Here is an 11,164-nt window from a genome sequence, read left to right as displayed (position 1 = left end):
CCCTTTTCTGCTGTGGCTGGATATACTGGATGAGTCCTCCCTACCCCACCATCCCATTATCCGTGGAACTGGCCCTCAGGCTTTGCACCCCCTCCCCAGCCCTCCCCCCCCCCCACCCCCCGCCCCCGGAGAGCGAGGCTTTCTCTGGTTGCAAAAGCTAAGAGCAGCCCACGGGAGGGCAGGAATGCGACCCGGAGTCTTTCTCGGGGAAGTCACTTACCTCTAGTTAGTGTGGCTTTCAGAAGGGTAGTCCGAGGAGGGAAGTCGGCACATTGCTGGGTTTTCCCTGAACGCAGCCGGGTCCGGGTAGGGGGGCGGCCGAGAGGCGCCACGTCGATGTGGCTTGAACCCTAGTTGTTCGGAGCTGTGCGGTGGAGCGTGCCATTCACGCCCAGGCCTCGGGCCTAGCCTCTGCGCCCCTTCTCCCAAGTCTCGTCGTTCCAGTCTCCTCTCTCGTGCTAAAAACTCCGATCACTGTTGCTGTCGGTGACTCGGAGGAGGGTCCAGGCCTGGGGCCCGCCCGGAGAGGAGGTGCCTCGGCGACGCCCTTGTCTCCAAACCACCTAGCTCTTGGGTCCCGAAACTTGGCCCTATGTTCTCCGGTCAGCCTCTCTGGGTTGGGCGCTTTCGGAAGAGCCGGCCGGGCTATGCCCCTCCCCCCGGGGCAGCTCGGGGCCGGGTTGTGGGAGGGATCGCTGCCCTCTGCAGTCGAGCTTGGGAGGCGGCCCGAGGCCGCCGCGCCTTCCGGGAACTATTTCCTCCTCCAGGAGGCGGCGGGACACTGGGCGCGGCGCGGCGTACTGCGGCCAGGTGCGCACAGGTGCGCACAGGTGAGGCCAGGGGCGGGCCGGCAGTCTCGTGCGTATTCACGCAGGCCTCGGCCCCGCCCTCGCGCTCCACGGAGCCGCGGATTGGCCGTGGCATGGCTCCCGCCCCTCCGAGGGCGCCGGCGCTGCGCCCCCGCCTCGACGGCTCGGAGCTGCCGGGGGCGGGGCCAGGCCCAGGAGGGCGGGCCGCTGGGGCCCTGAGCTCCGGGTTCCGCGGGCCCGGCGGGCTCACCCTTTATGTAAATAGCGGCGGCTCCGCCCCCTGCTCGCCGAGCCGGAGGTGAGCAGGAAGGAGACGGCCGCCCAGCAGCCCGTGGGCCCGCGGCAGAGCGAGCCGAGCCGGCGGCGGGCGCCGAGGGACGCGGAGGCCTCGGGCGGGGGCCGGCCCGGGGTTCCAGGTGAGGTGCGGGCCGGGACCCACCTAGTCGAGCCCGCCCCCTCGGGGCGCCCGCCACTCGGGGCGGGAGGCAGGGCAGGGCCGGGACCCCTGGCTTCCCCGGGCCGGGCGGGGAGGGCTGCGCGCGGATCCGCTCGCCTCGCCCTGAATCCCGTCGCTCGCTCGTCTGGGAGAAAGACACCTGTGGAAAGTGCCGCTGGGAACTTTTCTGTGCCTGATCCGCCCACGATTCCAGAATCTGGGTTTCGGGTTTGCACAACAGTGTTGGCTTCGGAGAGCAGGGAAGCAGGTGCGCGGCCCGGCTGGGTGTGAGGGTCCCTGCGGGCGGAGACGGAGTCCCCCGGTCTCGGGCCCCACGTGTAAGGCGCCTGGCCGGAGAGGCCGGCGACGCGCGTCTCCAGGGGCCTTCTCTCTGCCAGCGGGGCCGGCAGCGCGCTGTGTCGGCGGCTTAGCCCCTGCTCCTGCCATCTGGGCCCTCTGCCTGCCGGCCCTTTGTGCCTCCTAATCCCCGGACGCAGGAAGCCCGCGGGAGGGACTTGGGTCTTGGAGCCTTTCTCCGCTTCGGGCGGCTTTGGATACCTTTAGGGGACGCTCCGGAGACCCAGTCTCTTTTCCACGACCACCGGAGTGGGGTTGCGCTGCGGGACGTTGGGACTTGGCGAGAAGTGAAAAATTCCGTCTTGCCAGAGAAACTGTGCAAAGTTTGCTCTTGGTTTGCCCGGGCTGGACGGTTCGCGGACGCACCGAGCTTTGGCTGTGGGGAGAACTGACCGTAACCAGGAGAGCTGTGGTGTGGCCCCCTGAGGCTCTCACCTGAGACAGGTGAGCTTCGGGTGAGGTGGGCGGGGCGTAGGCTCAACGCCCTTCCCATGGGGCTCCGTGTGCCAGGTGCAGGGCATCTTAACCTGGGCTCTGGGGACCCTGTGCAGAGTTTACAACTCAAGGTCCTGTCAGGCTGCAGAGGGGATTCTGAGCAGGGAGGGGAGGAGGGAGGGGATGAGTGTGTCAGGGAGACAGGAAACCCCAGGTGGAAGGAAGAGAGCAGCAGTACCGAAGAGCCCTGGCCCAGCACTCAAGGTCAGAAGCGGCTTCAGAGGAACAGTCTGGGTCTTTGTGAGCTGAAGCATGGGAATGGTCCAGCTTCTTTGTTTTATGCACAGGGGACTCGGATTTGGTTTCTTCAGCTATTTGCCTACTGTGCTCACTTATGTCAGTGAGGACTCAAACCCAGCTCTGGGAGTTCTGACCAGTGCTTGCTCCTATACTCTGTAGTTAGACTGGGCTAGTGTCTGTGGGAGCCACTGAACAGTGTTTCCAAGGTCTGGGGTCATCCTGTATCCCTACTCTTCCCTGAGGCAGTGAAATACCCCCTTTAGCAGCAGATTCATATACTTTTAATAACTTAATAACTTAGTACTTAGTAGTGTTTTAATGCACAATAGCATTAAAATTTTTTTAAAAGTGCCTAAATCTCATATGATCCCTATTGGGTTAAAAAATTAAAACAGTAATAGGAGCCCACTGGGGCAAATGAAGTGTTTTAGAAAGTGTAAAATAAGAGGGAAAAAATTACTTCTCCCTCTTGCCTCACAGTCTTTCCTCAGATGTAGTGCTCGATAAGTTTTTTAGTGTCTTTCGGGACTCAGGTGTAGTTTTGAATTGTGCCTTGCCGGTTCCTTGCTGCATGACCTTGGCTCCGTCACTTAACCGTGCCAGACATCAGCGAGCATTGTCTTCACAGATGTTGACGAGGATGAAAAATGTCATAAACACGCGTGGCCTGGCACGTAGCTGGCACCAGGTGAGGGGAGGCGCTTGGCATCCCCACAAAGCAAAGCATAAAAAGTTTGGTCACTTGTGGGCCTTCGGGCAGATGTCTGGGCCTTTTGGACATGCCTGACGGGTTGTAAGGGAATTTGGCTTCTCTGTCCAGAAATCCTGATTTTTGAAAGCCTCTCGAGATGAGGCTGCTACTCCTTGGAGGGCAGAGTGAGAGGGCAGTGGCCTTTCCTAACCTCACTTGGGGTTCCAGTGGCCCTTGGGACCTCTGCTGTCCTTGGAAAAGCCAGGAGTGAAGCCTCACGGCCAGACCCCAGCTCGGGGGCCTTTCCTGGAAGGAGTGTGTGTGTACAATCTAATCTGCTCTGCTTTCTGCTCAGGGAAGGCTTGGCTGCATACATCTGCACCCTGGTGGGTGGGGGGGTGGGGGGAGCACATTCTTGTGCTGCTCTGTGGTCATTAAGATTTTCTGTGAACTCTTGTAGTGCCTCCTTTCAGCCTCATTCAGGGAAGGGGTATCCTCTCCTGCCAGAACTTCCTGGCCTCAGGACCCTCCCTCCCATAGAGAAAGTGGTACACGAGCTGGAAAGTTTGGCTCCTCTGCCAGCAGTCTGTGCCCCCCTGTCTACCCCATTAGAGACATTGAGCTTCCCTGGCAAGAGTCTTCCCTGGGCAATGTTGTGTTCCCTGAAGGGTCCTTCCAGACATGTCCGAGGCAGCTTTTGAGACACCTGAATCGAGGGGGCCAGGGTAGAGGCCCGAGAGGCCAATGGCCCCTGTTCCTGGGTTGGCTGCTTTGAGCAGCACTGGCTGCCTGGACTCACTTAACCTGAGTACTCAGCTCGGAGAGGCCTTCTTATCTCACTCAAGCGATATCACTATCAGGGCTCCTCCTGGGTCGAGGCATGCCAGGTCTGTTTGGCCACTTTGGTTTCCCCTGCCCAGGAGTAGTTTGCAGGGAGAAGTGGGGTATGGGATGGAAGATGGGCGTCCCCCAGTGGGGCCACTGGTACTGTTTGCCCTTCTCCAGCCCTGGCTCCCTAGGGCTACCCAGGACACCCTCCCCTCCCCGTGCCCTGTCACCACAGGGCTTTGCCCATTTCCCTTGGGGTGGCCTTCCCTCCCTGCCCTGCCTCATAGAGGAAACTGGTCCTTTGAAGAGTCACCTCACTCATTCCCCTTCCCAGGAACCACAGTGAATTCTTGAGCTAGGAGAGGCTCCTCTGGGCGTGGGGACAGGGAAGCTGCTAGGTACTTGACTCTGCCCTTCAGGAATTCAGCAGAGATCGGAGACTTTTCTCGAGACACCTGACTCAGTGTTCCCAGGGTTTGACGAGAGGGACATCTAGGCACAGGGCTGTTTGATTCTAGTAAATAATGTTATTGTTGGCTCTCCTTGCCAAGGAGCTGGGTATCCTGGAGCCTCGGGCTGAGGCAGGGCTGGTAAGGGTATCCCCCAGCAGGATGTCAGGCATGACGGGCACGTGGCCCTGGCCTTGGCCAGAGACTTGAGGACAGGGTGGGGCCCTAGCCCAGTGCTCTTTGGGGTCCGTGGTTCCTGACTGGAGAACACCTTTGCCTAATTGATCCCCATTCAGTCCCAGCTGTTCGTTTACTCAACAAGTATTTATTGGTGTCTCTGTATGTGCGGTGTGGTTGAGACACCGGGTATAATCCTTGCACCAAGAGAAGGTCTCTGCCATCACAGGCTCAGATTCTAAAGGGTGGGAAGCATCAGTGACTGGAAATAAGTGTAGGTAATAAATAATATGTTAGAAGGCAATACGAGCCACAGAGTAAAAACTAAAGCTGGGGATCGAGACCCCTTGGGAGGGGGCAGGTTGCGACTCTAAAAAGCGGCCAGGATGGGCCTTATCAAAAAGGTCACATTTGAGCAAAGACTTGCAGGAGGTGAGGGAGTTCTTTAAATAAAATTTGGGTGCCTCTCGTGTCAGGACACTGGAGATACCACCATGGATGGGTCAGGCACGGCCCGCTCCCTCCCGTCTGGAGCTGGCATATCCTGGAGGCTCCTTGGGTCAGCCTTTCAAGTTCTGAGGCGAGTCAGAGGCCATGGGAGGGAGCTTGATGGGATGAGCCAGGCAGCCTAACCCCCCCCCCAACTTCCACACCCCCACCCCAGGCAAATGGTCAGTCTTCTCCCCAGAATGGCTTTGCCTTTCCTTGTGCTTGGCCACATCCGATCTGTCACTTCCCTGGAGAGGCTGGTGTTGGATTACAGAAGGGGACTGAGGCCCCCGAAGTGGGGATGTGGAGGGGATGCGTACATTCCGACTTACCGCCCGGCCCTGCAGGAGGAGCCTGGGGGTGGCGGGAGGGCCCTCCCAGGATGGTGGGACTGGTCTGTGGCTCTGTGGGATGGACAGGGAGGGTGAGGTCAGACTCTGGCTGCTGACACCAGGTGGTCCCATCCAGCCTGCTGTTGGCGAGCCCCTTTGTCCTGGGAGGGAGGCTTGAACTGAGCAGACTGTCTATAGTCTGGTTGGCATTCAGACTGGGACTTGGACTCTTACTGCCCGGGTTGGATAGCTCTCAGAATTAGCTATTTCATAAGTCATAGTAAGAATTACATGAGATGATGCTTGTAAAGTGCTTCACGTAGCATCTGGCCACAGTTCCCCCTCAATCCCTTTTATTACCTAACAACAGCAGCGACAACAGTTCTGTGGTTCCCGCCCCCCTCTCTGTGTTCTAGTCCCACCTCCACGGAGGTGCCCTTTCAGCCAAGGTTTGGTTGCTAAGCTGCTGGCCGGGGGCTGCCCGCTGCCCCTGGGAGATTGGGTTTCCCAGGACATCTCAGGCGCTGGCAGAGCAGCCATGGGCTTCTGAGTTGGCACGGACAGATGCCCGAGGGGTCAGCAGCTGCCCCAGCCGGCCGCTTAGAGCCCTGCCTTAGCATCGCCTGGGGTGGGAGGTGCAGGGGCGTACTCACACCCGGCAGACGGAGGCCAAAGCCACACACAGCCTCACACAGGATGTCGGGGAAGGGAGGGCAGCTTAGCAGCAGCCGGCTGTGGGGAGCACAAGCAGAGGGGAGAGGAGAGGAGAGCTTGGGACTCCACCTCATGCTGTGTGTGCTCCTGGAGATTGTGAACACAGGCAGGTGCTAGTGTGGCTCCAGGAATCTTCTCTCCCGTGAGCCCGAGATGTCCAGAGTCTGGCTTCCGGATGTAGCCTCTCCTAGCAGCTCAGTGTAAATGCCCACGCTGTGGAAGCACCTTCTAGGGGGGCTGGCCCATCACATACCTCCAGGACAGGCTGGTGCAGCTTGGCCAAGCCTTGGTGTCCTGGCAATAGATTAGTCCAGGCTCCCCAAACAGTGCCAGCGTGGGAGGAGCTGTCTGCTCTGGGAACCCCCTTCTTCCTCCCTGTGACACCATCAGACCTGCTGCTTAGAGCGAGGAGCTGAGGCAAACCCACCCCCGTGCATTTATTCCTTCTCTGCCTCCAGTGGTCTCTGTCCTGAGCTCCTGAGATGCAGGGGTAGGGGCGGGGTCTACGTGCATCCCCCTTGCACGATCTGAGCAGAGGATGGAAAGGGAAGACAGGGTGTGAATTTGCTGGCCTGTTGCCAAGTAGACAGTTCCCCTATTTTTTTCCAGGATGAGCATCAGGGTGTGGGGAGACCAGTTCTAGGTCCTGGTATGTTTCACTGGCCGGCAGCAGCGTTGGATGATTAGAACAGTGAGAGGGAAGGGAATCGCCAGGTCAGCTAGCTGGCTACGGGGGACTCTCCGGCCAACTCCACGAACGCCGCACAGAACTGTGGGGAGAACGCATATGCGTCAGCCACAGATCAGCAAGCCTCATGGCCAGGCCAGCCCTGAACCCCGAGGGACCAGAGAGCCTGGTAGAGCAGGGAGGGCGGCTCCAAGGTACGTCTGGGCACGGACAGAGGGTGCGATAGACAGGAACGAAGGCCGAGGTTGGACGATCTTTAGAAGTTCAGGGGATGGAGGTGTTTCTTCTCAGGCAGCCCCCCTGCCAGGGGTCGTGCTCTAGCCAGGTGGCACCCCCAGCACAGGAAGCCAGGACCCTTGGAGCTCCCTCCATCGCCAGTGACTTTGCCTCAGCTCCTTCTTGGCATCAGACATGGGGGGCTCCTCAGCTTGGGGGGCCCCTGAAGTCTCTTCCCCCAAAGCCCTCGAGGTAGGAGCTGCATCGATGCGGACAGCCCCCGAGAGCCCGCCAGCCCCCTCCCGGGCTTTCCTGTCGAAGCTCACAGCCGCCACCAGTCACAGCCTGCAAAGTAGTAACATCCTTTCTCCCTGGCCCCTGAAGCCTGAGGTCACACAGCTGGTTCCACCCACCTGTCTACTCCCCGCCCCTGCACCCATTGGGTGTCCCCAGCAGTGGCAGCCTGGTGGGGGGGGTGGCAGGAGTGATCCTCCAACAGGACCGAGTGCCAACTTGGGGAGTGCAAGGCCACCCTCATGCCTGATCGTGGCCTGGGCCCCTCCCGTGTGATCCTCTTATCTCCCCTGCCTGGGAGGCAGATAAACAGAAGAAAAAGCATCGCCAGTAATCCCATAACCATTCCAGTGTGTTGTCGATTTATGTAAATATTTTTAATAGATTCTACCTGACTCTTGGATACATCGGACCTATGTTTCCAGGGCCATCGTCTCCTGCCCTTTTCATGAATGTGCGCCTTCCATCGTGGGGCTGAGCACCCTTCACCTGCCCCCTGTTATTGGCTGGTGAACAGGGAGGAATTGCTTCTGATTTCTCCTAGTAGCTTAATAACCAGCACGACAAGGCGGGGGAGACCATCCATGGAGGTAGACAGGTGCCCAAGTCCGCAGTGGTTTTAGGCATCCTTTTAGCATAAGGCGTGGTCAGGCACTGAGGGTGCACGGTGACTGTGGTCAGGATGGGTTCAGACGGAGAGGCTTTCTGGAAGGTGATTTTCTATATGCTGCCTGAGGGGCAAGAAGGTTACTGCAGAGGGAATCATGGAGGCAAAAGCATGGAGACTGTAGTGAATGGGCTGGTGTGGGGGCTAAGCAGATGGACCCAGGGCCAAGCAGAGGGGGACATGGGGTGGGGGAGGGGAGGGCGGACCACATCACGCCCCTGCCTAGGACTGTCAGGGGTTCCCAGCGGAGTTGAACTGCAGCTCTTCGCTGTGGTCCACCAGGCTGCCCTTCTGACCCACGTCATCCCTCCTTGTTGCCTGCGTCTGGCCCCTCCTGGCAGACGTGAACCTGCTCTGGCTGCCTGACGCCCTGCCCCGAACCCTCCCGTGGCTGACCACTTCCTACCGTTCAGCTGGGTGGAGGTGTCCTCACCACCATTCATTCAGAGTGCACACAGTGCAGTGGAGGCGAGGGTGGGAGGCATGTGGGTACCTGGAGGAAAAGTGCCTCAGGCAGAAGGAACCGCAAATGCCTGGGCCCAGACTCGGGAAAGTTCACCGAGTCCTTCCGCCCACCAAACCCTGGTCACTCCATCTGAGTGTCTTCCCTTATTTTCTTGTTGGCTCTGAACTTTATCTGAAATCACCCCGCTGACTGAATCGTGTACCTGTGAGTCAGCGCACTCCCCTGCAAGGATGTAAGCTGGGTGAACTTGAGGATCTTGTCGGTCTGTCACAGCTGTGTGCCCAGTCCTAGGACAGTGTTTGCTCCGTGCCAGGAACTGGCTTTTAGCATTGCTCCCACTGCTCACAGCAGACAAGCTCTCTGGGCTCCAGGAGCTGTCCTGGGGGGCCACCCAGCTTGGAGGAGCTGAGCTGCGATGCCTGAGCCCTGGCTGTGGGTCCCAAGCCCTAGGCTCTTTTCCTTATGTCTCCCTGCCCCCCTCAGGAGTGGGTTGAGTAGGTAGGATTTGCTCCACACCAGGAAGCTCCAGGCCCAGGTTCCTGAAGCTTCTCCACAGAGAACCTCTTGTCTGGGGTGAGTGGAGCTGGACCGTTCGCCTGGAGGCGAGACCTATCCGCCTTCCAGAAGGGATGGCACTTCTTTATGCCTTGACATGGACCCTTTTTTCTGTATTGGGAGCTACACTGAAGGGTTGGTTGGAGTGAGGAGCAGACACGGTGGCTGCCCTGCCTTGGTCCTGGCTCCATCACCCCAGGCCAGTGGCATCCCAGCCCCCAGCAGAATGAGTGGCAGGTCAGGCAAGGCCACCCAGCCCTGCCCAGCCAGCCCTCGCCAGCGGCCAGGCCCCACACTGCTTGGTTGGCTCTGAGTGGAAGGCATGTGGGAGTGTGTGTGTCTGCGTGTGTCTGCGCCTTTGAACTGCACGGCTGTAACTAGGCATCCTCTGTCCTGTCATAAGCATCCTGTGCTGCCTCCCCAGAGCCCTGAGAGTTGGGAATTTGCCACACCTCGGGTTAAATCCAAGTTCTGTTGGTTCCTTCTCAGTGACTTGGATGAGTTGCCCAGCTTCTGTGGTCTTCGCTTCCTTGTCTGCCAAGTGGGGATATTCCACTCACCTTCCGGGGGGGCTTCTGGAAGGTGAACGAACATCCAAGATGAGGTTTAGCTGCACCTTGTTCTAACACACAGAGGTCTGGTCCAGGGCCTGGTGGGCAGCAGGGGCTCCGAGGGGCAGCCGGGTGGACGGAGTGCCTGCCCTCCCTCCCCAAGTGGGGCTGCGGCCCACAGCTCCACATCCTGACTCCCTCCCTTCTGCCTGCATGTCTGCCCCCAGGGCTGTGCCGTGTACCTTTGAACCTGTGTGGGTCCTCAGCACAGATGGCCCTGTGCCCTCTTGTCCCCACCCTGAGGCCTGAGAGGGTCCCCAGGGCAGAGCCCAGGGCAGCCTCTCCCTGAAGTCTGCAGGCCCCTTTCCTCCTCCAGGGTGTCCCTCCCAACGTCCTCTGACTTCTGACCCAGTGACCCAGGCCGGGGGAGGGAGAGCGTGCATCCCCAGGAGCCCGGGGCCACCGATGGATGAGCTGGCGCTGCCCTCCCCCGTGGCTGGAATGCGAGGCCACCAGCTCAGCTGTTTGTCCAGGAGGCCGAGGTCACAGGCCCCAAGTCTGTTTTCACTCCCAGGCCCAAGAGCCTCCGGGACTTTCCCGTGTTTATTCCCTGAACCCGCTGCAGGGCTTCGGGTCAAGCGGGCACCTGGGAGTTTCCCAGCTACCTGCTGTTCCCTGGAGAAGTGGACCCCCCGCTCTGCTCTGGCTCCCCCCAGATGTGAAAGCATAGACCTCTACTATCCACCCCTCTGACAAGTGGTGGCCTTTTCAGTGTCCCCAGGAGGCGAGGCGCTTTGAGGGCTGGTCTCCACCTGTTCCCGGCTGGAGGTGTTTGGATTGCCCTGGGACGTGCGTGCGTCTCTGCCAGAAAGTCCCCCAGCTCTGCCACGCGTGTGCCTGCCAGGGTCCTTTCATAGGCAAAGTCCTGGCCTGCCGGTTAATTTTTGTCACCTTTCAAGATGCCAGAAACTTCAGGGCATCCTTCAGATCTCAGCTTAGCTACTTCCTTCTCCCATAGGACACTCCCCCACCTCCCAGTCTGGGCCGGGTGCCCCCTGTGTACTGTCCTGTCTTGACCCGCCCCCACCCCAGAGTAAGCTCCTCCAGGGAAGGGCCTGGCTCTGCCTCCTTCCCTTATAGTGCCACGCGCGGACAGAGCCGTTTCCGGGGTGGGCCTGTGCCCCTGTGTTTCCGAGGACGGGCTTTGGTGTCCTGTGGTCAGTGGGAGGTCGTGCTCCTGGAAGCCGGAAGCTGGAGCACACGTGATCCCACCCCTTCCCCAAGAATGAGCCAGAAATAGTTCGCGTTGGATTGGGAAGGCGTTCTGTGGTGGGCGGATGGTTTGGGGGCCTTGAGCTGGTTCTTTTATTGGGAGCAGGTTTCCTCTCCTGATTAGCCTGCACTTGGGCCCACGGGAAAGGGAGCCTTTCTGAGCGCACCCCAGCAGAGCCCAGGGGAGCTGGAACTGGGAGCGCCAGAGATGAGGGTGGGCGGTGGGGCAGCCCCAGAGGCCTGGGGCTGGGGCTGCAGGGACCCCACCAGCCGTGGGGGTGGACCCAGCTCTGGCGTGGGTCCCGGGTGAGGGGTGGGAGGGGCCGGCACCCCCTGACTGTGTGCTCTGCCCCTCGCCCGCTCAGGTTCCTGACGGCTGTGGCTGGTGGGAGCAGCCTAAGCCCAGAGCCCCTGGACAGCCTTCCCTGAAGTTAGAAG

The 11,164-nt window shown here is 59.9% G+C and overlaps 1 protein-coding gene across 20 annotated transcripts in view; it reads left to right on the top strand.

The window, feature by feature from the left end:
• Positions 1-1,024: 1,024 nt before the first annotated feature.
• Positions 1,025-11,164, top strand: part of LLGL2 (LLGL scribble cell polarity complex component 2) — a 33,040-nt gene continuing 22,900 nt past the window's right edge. For 5 of the 20 annotated variants that reach the window (XR_009050009.1, XR_009050010.1, XR_009050008.1 and 2 more), the window contains exon 1: positions 1,025-1,225. The gene's annotated coding sequence lies outside the window, so the exon portion shown is untranslated. Of the gene's footprint in view, positions 1,231-1,911; positions 2,047-11,164 lie in introns of all 20 variants that reach the window. The other 15 variants (XR_009050007.1, XM_057715990.1, XM_057716007.1 and 12 more) reach the window with 10 other exon arrangements.

Source organism: Hippopotamus amphibius, chromosome 17 (assembly GCF_030028045.1).
Source record: "Hippopotamus amphibius kiboko isolate mHipAmp2 chromosome 17, mHipAmp2.hap2, whole genome shotgun sequence".
Lineage (NCBI taxonomy): Eukaryota > Metazoa > Chordata > Mammalia > Artiodactyla > Hippopotamidae > Hippopotamus > Hippopotamus amphibius.
Note: the sequence above shows the minus strand (reverse complement) of the source record. Positions and strands in the feature narration are given on the sequence as shown.